Source organism: Dysidea avara, chromosome 11, assembly GCF_963678975.1.
Source record: "Dysidea avara chromosome 11, odDysAvar1.4, whole genome shotgun sequence".
Taxonomy (NCBI): Eukaryota; Metazoa; Porifera; class Demospongiae; order Dictyoceratida; family Dysideidae; genus Dysidea; species Dysidea avara.
Window position 1 is genome coordinate 2336359 of NC_089282.1, and position 10092 is coordinate 2346450.

Consider the following 10092-nt stretch of genomic DNA (forward strand, 5'->3'; position numbering starts at 1 on the left):
CTTCTAAAAACCAGGTACCCATGCAGTTAATACTATCCCATTGTAACTAAATAGGAAAATAATCAACCATGTATGTATATAATTTAGTTTAAATTCATGCTATTGCTATTATTATTGATTCAGCTAGATAATTATACTGTAGTTTAGTGTATTTTTAATTCATGAATTAGTTTGTAAATCGGTAATTACGTTGTTATGCACTACTAAGGAAGTGTAACTATGACAAACCACTTTAAACCACAAATTACACACAGAAGTATCTTCTCTACTGTTTTATAGTGTGTCCATTGTGTTATCTCACGCGAATTGGATAGAGAAAGCCTCGAGGCTACCCTTCATTTCCGTCCATGTAAGTACGGGTAATGCTTCTTTTCAACTCCAAGGATACGCTACCTCTGGTAGCCTAAGAGGCCTTCAACATTGTTAAATGTCTTGTAAAACTGAATGGGAAAACTGTTCACAAAGTATATGAAGAGCCGCCATACCTGTATTTCAGACCGCTGAGAAGAAACCACCTCAGAGCAAAGTGTGTGCTGCTTGTGTGTGTGTGTGTGTGTGTGTGTGTGTGTGTGTGTGTGTGTGTGTGTGTGTGTGTGTGTGTGTGTGTGTGTGTGTGTGTGTGTGTGTGTGTGTGTGCTTGGAAGTATAAAACAGACTTAATTTAGCTTCCGATTCTTACATCCTGGCTGCTTTTTACCATATAACATTTTTCCTCATGTGGGTACGTACAGACAAACAAACATAGGTAGATAGGTAGGTACACACACGCACACACACACGTTTTTATGAAAACAATTTCAGTAAACCAGGCGTGTGCCCAAGGCCGGCTGTGGGTGTGTGCCTGATTTTAAATACAAGCTAGGTCACTACCTGCTGACAACAACTGCTCTCCTATATCTAACTACATGTGTAGCGCTCTACACTGAAGAATATACTGTGACTGCTCTGTTACTGCTCTATTAGAGTATCTCAAATTATTGAAGCTATTGAGCTAGGCTCTTATAATTAATGACAGCTATAGATAATTTTAGGGGGGCTAAGCCCCTCCATAATCTTTTTCACAGGGACCACAGCCCCCATTGCCCCCCCTCCCCCCTTCTCTGCCATCCTTGATCTTACTGATGTACTGTAATACCATTGCACCACAGTGATTGCTGGTATACATAAGTGATGTCCCAATCTACTGGAAACTTTAATATGAGTGGTTTTATCCTGATACGTCAATTTTATTTGAACAAAGTCTCCAGACATTGAAAAAGCAAGCAAAGCAGCCAACTGTCATTTGTCATCTTTAGCCAGTAACTCTATCTTCTTTGACCCTTCTTGCTCTATAGTCCAGGAGGAAACAAGTACATGATTTATACTTAGCTGGTTCCAATTGACCACTAATTGCTCAGGAACTTCATTCATTTCACCAACATTCTTAAACTCATGTCTACCTTCAATTCATCAAATTGTTCTATCAAAACTTTTATTTTGTGCTTGCTCTTCTTTTAACAAACCTATTCTTGCAAAGAAATACCTCACCCAATACTTTTGTGAGACTAATTTGGCCACTATTTTCCACTAGCAAATTTGATTATCACAAACCCCATTGTACCACATGAGCATTTAAGATCATTCCAAATTTTTGCAACTTCTTAATAAAATAAAAATTATGTTCTCTCCTTACACGTATATTTCTTCCCCGACAAGCAAAGACCAAACTCTTTTTGAAACAAACTCTTGAGCAGTGTCTTCTGAACTCTCTTTGTGGCTTTTTTCACTCTCTTATTTAAGTCAGCTTGATAATTAGTTTCAGGGGCGGTGGAGCAGGCCAAAGAGTGAGGGGGCCAGGCCAGCAGTAAGTCGAAGACAGCAAAAAAAAGGTCACAGCCTGCTGACAATAGCTGCTCTCCACCAATTATATCTTCTTATTTATAACTACACATATGTACTAAGTAGCTTGCTACACTGCTTCTCTGAATACTGTGACTGCTCTATTAGAGTATCCAGATCCTGACTGTTCTGTTAGAGTATCTCAATCTTTTCTTGCAAACAGTGTCCGATAAAAGTGGGGGGGCCATGGCCCCCTGTCTCCACCACCTATTAGTTTTAAGTCTTCTAACTTAAGCTGCTTCGAAAGCTCTGGATAGTGCCCAGCGAATTGCAGCAGTCAACCCTATTTCTGCAGCTCTTTCATACTACTGGGCCTGCCATTCTTTACAAGTATTGCTCCAGGAATTTTGGTGAATGGTTTCTAAACTTATAGCATGCTTGTTGTTGCAAAAGAATCTTAAAAGCTGACATTTTCTCCACATATGTTTAGAACTTATTGACAAAAGCTAATACAAATAGGCTGTTTGCACTTGTTTCAGCTGGCACAGTATCAGGGGTGATAGTATACTGTTGGAGCAGGCCAAATAATATAGTGGAGGTGAAGTTTGAATCATTCAACAGATATGGATGCCATTCTGGGGGTCAGGTGTATGTCCTCAGGAAACTTTCATATTGTATTAACACCTTGAGATAGGATTTAGCCCCCTCACCGCCAAATTTGTAGAGGCCTCCAATCTACTGCTTCTAAACTGCTATAACTTACACACCATATCATATAATCCTATAAAACTATATATCAATTTACTCGCCATAGAACAAGGAATTCAATTATTGAATTGTTGTTTACACAAGAGTAACCACAAAGCCATTATATAACTTCAAAGTGCAAAAATTGGCCTAAGTGAAATCAAACGTAAAATTTCACTACTTTACAGGCTAGGTCTATTTATAATAACATGAAAACCTGCTTACAGTTGAAGCGATGATCACCAAGTCTGGTTTTCCAGCATTTGAGCAAGTGTGCATGCACATACAGACACGAGGTCACTGTTTCAAAGCATAAAAAAAGTAGCAACACACCACTCCAACCTATATAATCCTTCTCCTTACTGTTTCTCTTCATTAGTAGTGCCATTATCACGTCGAAGAATCGTTTACAACGCTTGTTATCGACATTCCGAAAGTACACAATTGCATCACCTAAACACACGATTGTGTGAGAGACCGCTTATCCCTATTCCCGTTCACTTAAGGGCATGGCCGCTACAGGATAAGCGCAGGAGCTACTAAAATGCTTGACTGAAGTTACAGAGCATTAGACATGCAGGAATTATACAGGAATAATTTTGGGAATTTGATTGCAGATTCTATTCTGGAATTATTCCCGAATAATTTGGGAATATTATGAATAAATAAGAAAAACGTGTGAATAATCTGCACATTTAACACACACCAGACAAACCAAGCAACAGAAAAACAACACCTTATAACTACTTCAGTATGAAAAACGCGTCTTCATTGCTTAGATATAATACCACGACAACACCCATGTGAATCACGTGAGCACCTGCTCAAATGTATAAGAATTGTCGTGATTTATTGAGTGCTATGGCTACACCAGCAGATAAGCAACCTTGATCATCTGGTTTGTCATCTATTACTGTACTAGACGCAGTGAACAGTAGTGATTCAGAAGACGTTAGCGATCATGACAGTGATAGTGATGGTAAATACAGTGACATTCTCGATGGCCTTCAGGAACGTGAGAAGGAACAACAGGAAGATGAATCTACTTCCCATGCAGAGTCAAGCAATATTGCTGAAAGCAAAATTAGTAGCTCTACAAGCGCAACTAGTTTATTGGAGATTCTAAGAGCTCCCAGACCGTCTGATTTAGCAAGAAAGAGGAAAGTGCAGTGCAATCCTGGAAAACAAAAGAAGACTAAATCTTCTTCCATTAACTCAGAGCCAAAGGGTGTCAAGCTGCACGATCGTGTAAGGAAGTACCCCAATGAATTCCTTAGTGTTTCACATGGCAAGCTGTTTTGTACAGCATGTAGAGAGGAGCTGAGCCTGAAAAGTCTGAGTCCAACAAATCATTTAAAATCGCAGAAACACAAAGAGGGAAAGGAGCGATTAAAGAGGAAAGAAGCTAGGGAGAGAGATATAGCTAGCAAAATTACAAGCTACAATGAAGAAACTCGTGTGGTTGGTGAGAACATAGCAGAAAGTACACAGGTGTTTCATGTAAAGGTTGTTTCAGCATTCCTTCGTGCTGGAGTTCCTCTTAACAAGTTGGAGGTGTTTAGAGAGCTTTTTGAGGAGACTGAATATCGTCTTACAGACAGAAGGAACATGCATGACTTGATCCCGTTCATCCATAAGCAAGAATTTGAGAAGATTCGAGAAGAGATCAATGGTAAAGATATATCGGTCATTTTTGATGGTACTACCTGCTTAGGGGAAGCATTGGCTATTGTCAAACGTTATGTAAATGCTGAATGGAAAATTGTACAATGGTTGGTTCGCCTTCAAATAATGGTAAGAGTGTTACTGGTGAGGAGCTAGCTAGAGAACTAATTTCAGTTCTATCAGTGAATTACGGTATTTCAACACAGCTGCTACTAGCCGCCATGAAAGACAGGGTAGCTGTAAACAAAACAGCTATTCGCACTCTCAAAGTTGTATACCCTAACCTTTTGAGCATTGGCTGCTTTTCTCATGCAATTGACCGTGTGGGAGAGCATTTTAACATACCAAATCTTTCTGAATTCATCACAAGTTGGATAAGCCTGTTTTCACATAGTCCTAAAATGATATTTCTTTGGCTTGAGCAAACAGGAAAGTCAATGGCATCTGATAGCCCAACTCAATGGTGGAGCCATTGGGAGGTAATTGAGCAAGTGTCAGTGTAATTTGGAGATGTTTTGCCTTTTTTACAACGTGATGATATTGGTTCTGCTACCACAACTGCAAAGTTGCTTATTTTTTTCACTGATCCCCAGAAAAAGGCCCAGCTTGAAGTGGAACTTGCTGCTATAATGGATTGGGGAAAGCCATTTGTGACTGCTACATATTCACTAGAAGGAGATGGCCCTTTAGTTATGGAGGCTTATGAGAAAGTAGAAACAGTCAGGGCTGCAATTCGTACTGGGCACACTCCGAATGTCAATGCTGCTGCTTGACGGTTGTGTGGTAGCAGTGATAAGAATTTGCTGCAAAGAGTTTTCCGTCCATTGTGCTCAAGAGGACCCACCAGTACAAATCAAGCTTTACAGCAGAACATCATTCACTACGCAACAGCGTGTGTGCAACCTGGACTTGATTACTTTAACAAAATTTTTGATTCCAACCTGAAAGACACACCTTTGGCATTTAAAGCTGCCAGGTATTTCTCTCCACAGTGGTTGAAGGACATTGAACTTGATGCTGAGGCTATAAATTCTGTTGAGGCTTTTCCATTTTTAGATTCATAGACAGTCCTGAATGGACTTAAACAAGAGCTTCCTTCTTATCTTGCAAAAGTCTGTGATCTAGATCCATAAATTGATATTCTGCAGTGGTGGCAAAGAAATGAATCTGATTTACCTTGCTGGGCAGCTGCTGCCTGCAAGGTACTGCTTGTACAGCCATCATCTGCAGCCTCTGAGCGAGTGTTTTCTTTGTTGAAATCCTCTTTTGACTCTCAGCAACAAAGATCGTTACAAGACTATGTAGAGGTTTCACTAATGCTACAGTATAACCGTCATTGAACTGCTTCACCTATGGCTACAGGAACATTGTAACATACTTTGAAAATTATTGTGTGCTGTGTATTACTAGAATTGTTTGCTATTTACAATTAGTTAGATTGATTTGCTGTTTTCATGTATCTAAAAAATGTTTACTAATTGGGGATTAATTGGGGATTAATTAAGCATAAAAAGAATAAAATTGAGTATAATGATAAAATTTTAGGGGAAATTCAGAAAAGAATAATGATGAAAATTTGAAGCATAATTCCCACAAGCCTACACAGCGCTTAGAATGTGATGCTATGGGCATTTATATATCGAAACCGCCATATGGCGGTTGATATGGCAGTTGGAGGGTTAAGGTTACGGTATAGTCACGGGCAATCATTCAAAATTTCGAATGCCTATCGATACTTTTGAGAAGCCCATAAAACCAGTCTAGCAGCATGAAAAGTTTTAAATGAAGGTGAAGCCCTTCATATTTAATGTTTTTATGTAGCTACAGTGTAATTTGAGGCAGGTGGAACACTACAATTTGTTGTAGTAACACAGGTTAGCCAACCCGTACATCGCTCAGCTCCAGTTGTCACTACCATGTTTTTCCGCCGCCAAGTACAGCAAAAGCTGTAGGCTCTATTGGCATTTCTGGGGCATAGTGATGCTGTATATTAAATTTATTAGGTCCTGTGGAAGCATTTTTGGCATGTTTCTTCCCAGTGACTCAGATACAAGCCTTCAAAGAGCTTTTTTACTCGAAAAAATACTAAAAATTCAATAAAATGCCTATACAACCAGTAACTTAAAAAATCACTTCCACAGGACCTATATATTTTAGTTGTTTAGTCACTTGTGTTGACATTATAAGGATTCACTGATCTGTTAGTCTGGTTTTTGGCAGCACGTTTTTATAAAACATTGTTCTATTGTGGACCACATACCCAAGAACAATCATTGTTCTACAGTAAAAACAAACAAGCACAATTAGATGTATTGCAAACACAACACAGTTGTTGAAATTATTTATCCCTGCTTGGTTTAAAGCAGGTTTTGTAATTTGTTCCGCTCATACATTTTAAACTATTCCGTAACCTTAAGATTACTTTTCTGTGTTGTTTGTACATTCAGTAATTATTTACAAAAATATGATTGTTCTATTAGGGTTGTTGACTGCTCTATTAGAGTATCTCAATCGGTACCTTTGAAAATCAATGCAAAATGTATATTTCAATTGCCTGAATATACTTGACTGGTTTCTGGAAACCTCATGAGCCCCCCTGGATCCGCCCCTGTTTTTGGTCCATAATAATATAGCTAGTTGAACTAATTATCCCTATACAACTCTTGATCAATGTAGTCTACTATATTTGTGCATAAACCACTCTACATCAAAATTTTCAGCCCTGAAATAACTTTAGTTTCTGGGGGGCACAACCCCCAACTACATATGCCTGCATGGTGCACCCCCTTGCTAAACCCTGCATGTGCTTTTGCTATAGTAGCCCTAGTAGAATAATGCTAGCCTGAAATTAGCTAGTTAGTAAATCAATCAGTGGAAAGGTTTTACCTGTTATGTAGACTATTTTGAAGGACTTTATTGTACACAACTACGTACTACTGCCAAGTCATCATTTTTATACAGGTACTGATGTCTTTTATACCTATAATAATGATAGTATATTAGGATCATGAAAGTTTGGTCATTGTTGGCCAAAATATCATCCCAAAATCAGCCTCACAATACCTTCATGGCACCTAGGCAGCATTGGTGAGCTATGAGCAAACCAAAAAGTGTATACAGCACGGCCAAAATGCTTCCAATCAGTTACTATGAAATTCAAAACCCATAATTTTCTACTGACTGACTGACCGACATATAACTATCTAACTGCCTGATGCAAGTGCAACTCGACAACTGCTAAGGTTAGGGCCTGATTTTCACTGTTAGATGTCACTTCACCCCAAATAGTCCTTTTGGCATATCACAGTATGTACAATCCACGCTTCATGGATTCTGTGTCCTCCTTTGTGTTCCATTTATCTCTGCACAAGGTGTTGATTCACGGTAGTGGCGCATGATGGCTTCTCTACGTTTGTAAAAAGAATCTTCCAAGTTTCTGCTGTGACTGAATTTATTGCAGAGGTCCTTCTTGTAGTGTCATCATTTGCTGTGTAATCGGCTGAACATAACTGAAAACAAAGCATAATGACACTTTGCTTTTCCATAATTGGGGTAACTGTTCAGACATAAAATTAATTTAATGCATGCCCGGCATCATTCTTTCTTTTGATGTGGTATGTGCTGGTTCATTAGTCATAATTATCATACAGTACGATAGTACAATTTAAACCCCAGTGCGTGGGAGTATCAAAGCGCCGCGCTGGGTTATAACTACCATACAGCTAGACAGAGCGGCGCTGCTACTGTACGATATATTAGTTATCACCCAGTGATAACTAACTTATCACCCTGTTGTGGAGCCACTCAGTCTCTTTCTTGACATCATAATAACCGCGAATGGCATTGTTTACCAATGGAACAAAGAGCCAAATAAGGAAATATTGTTACAAAACACACCAATACAGCACTTAAAACTACCTAACTCTTACAATAAAACTGTTAATCCTTTACACAATAACACTACAAGTTACCAATACGATAGTTTAACAAATGTCAAGAATAGTACGTGACGGTTTTCGCTCCAGCAATCACTCCCAACGGTCACTATGGTGAAGAACTAACTTCCTCTAGCTTCATCGTTCTATCTTGGACTATGGTAGCCACTTGTTGGTCTTTATTTTTCTCTTGCACACCACGCGACACCACCATACCAATTTCTGACGAAGGCGAATCGTACCTGGAACCGCTGCTTCATAACACCGCCCTTCGCTACAGTTTGTAGGCAGTATGTAAGGTCTCTCTTGTAGCTACGAAGTAGAATCTCTACACAATTCGGACGAAATCTTGAGCACAGTGACAGGAACTCAAACCGGAACTTAATTTACTATCCATAAACTTCTGCGCACTCCCACGCACTGGGATATAAAACAGTTATATCCAGTATACTCGGATGATATCATTGTTATTACACTCGTCCTCGGCTCCGCCTCGGACTCGTGTAATAACAATGATATCACCCTCGTACCGGGATATAACTATAACATAATCATACAGTATAGTAGTACTGTATATTGAGGATCATGAAGGATTTTCTGGCCAAAAACATATCACTCTAAAACCAGCCTCACAATACCTTCACAATACCTTCACAATACCTTGGCAGTATTTTTTACAAGCCCAAAGTTCCTTCCATATGACCTGAAATGCTACCAAAAAGTTGCTACGAAATTAAAAAAAAAACATATTTAGTGGAATTTTCTACTGACCGACTGACTAACTGACCAATTCCTTCAGACAAGCATATAACTCAATAATGGCTAAGGCTACAGGCTTGGTTCTTTCACTGTGAAGTTGCTTCATCTAGAGACATGCCTTTTGGACGTACAATACACACATCATGGACTTATTTAAGTTAGACTGACTAGTATATTTTCGTATTTAACTACAAAGGCTATCCCAGACACGAGGACGTGCGTTCAACTCCATGTTCAAGTTCACCATGAAGAGCATCGCTTTATTGTGTAAAGAAGTGTGGCTAGTTACCTCGAAGATAACTCTGGGGGAGAGCATCTGAGAAACCAATAAACACTGATCCAAAGGCAGAGTCGCTTCAACTTTTCACTGCATTGCCATGTTACCCTACCTTTGAGCATTCTTCAATTGAAGAAGTACAGTTCCCTGTACATACCAGCTCAGTCTTTAGTTCAGCTTTCGAATATTCTCAAGGATTGATCATGATGCGGCTAAACTAATTGCGGTAAGGAAACAAACAAATACTAGAAGCCTATACATTACACGGAAAGGAAGCCATTTAACTTCTGCGCAATCATCTATTACAGGACTATACAGCGTTAGACACTCTCCTCTCTTATAAATTAGTTCTAGTATATAAACAATTCTAATAAACATGAATAACAGTTTACATACAAATATGACTATAGTACTCTAAAGCAATGATAGACCACAAAGTCACTACATTGTTAGAAAAATGTACTATTATGTGTATGAACAACTTCCATCTGTAATTGACCACAAGTGAGGATCACATCAGAATTAAAATAGAAAACAAAACATTTGTCATAAAGGTGTACAGTTACTATAGAACTAACGTAATTTAATGTTGGTTGCTTGTTAACCCTAACACACTTGTTTAATATTAGCCGCTTCCAGTCACTGATAATCATACTAGAGCTGCCTTTATCAACCACCATCTATTGATGGTGGTTGTTTTGGTAGGTTGTGCAGAGTTCCCAGGATTCTCCTATTTGATTTTTGTAACAGGACCACTTGATGTATAGCCATAACAGTGGCTCTCTTGATTGCATGAGGCTTGGAGGTGAAATACCTGGAGATTTACTAACTTTAAAGCCACAGGAATTTTCAATGCACACCTAGGGCTCCTAAAGAAATCCTGCACTATCA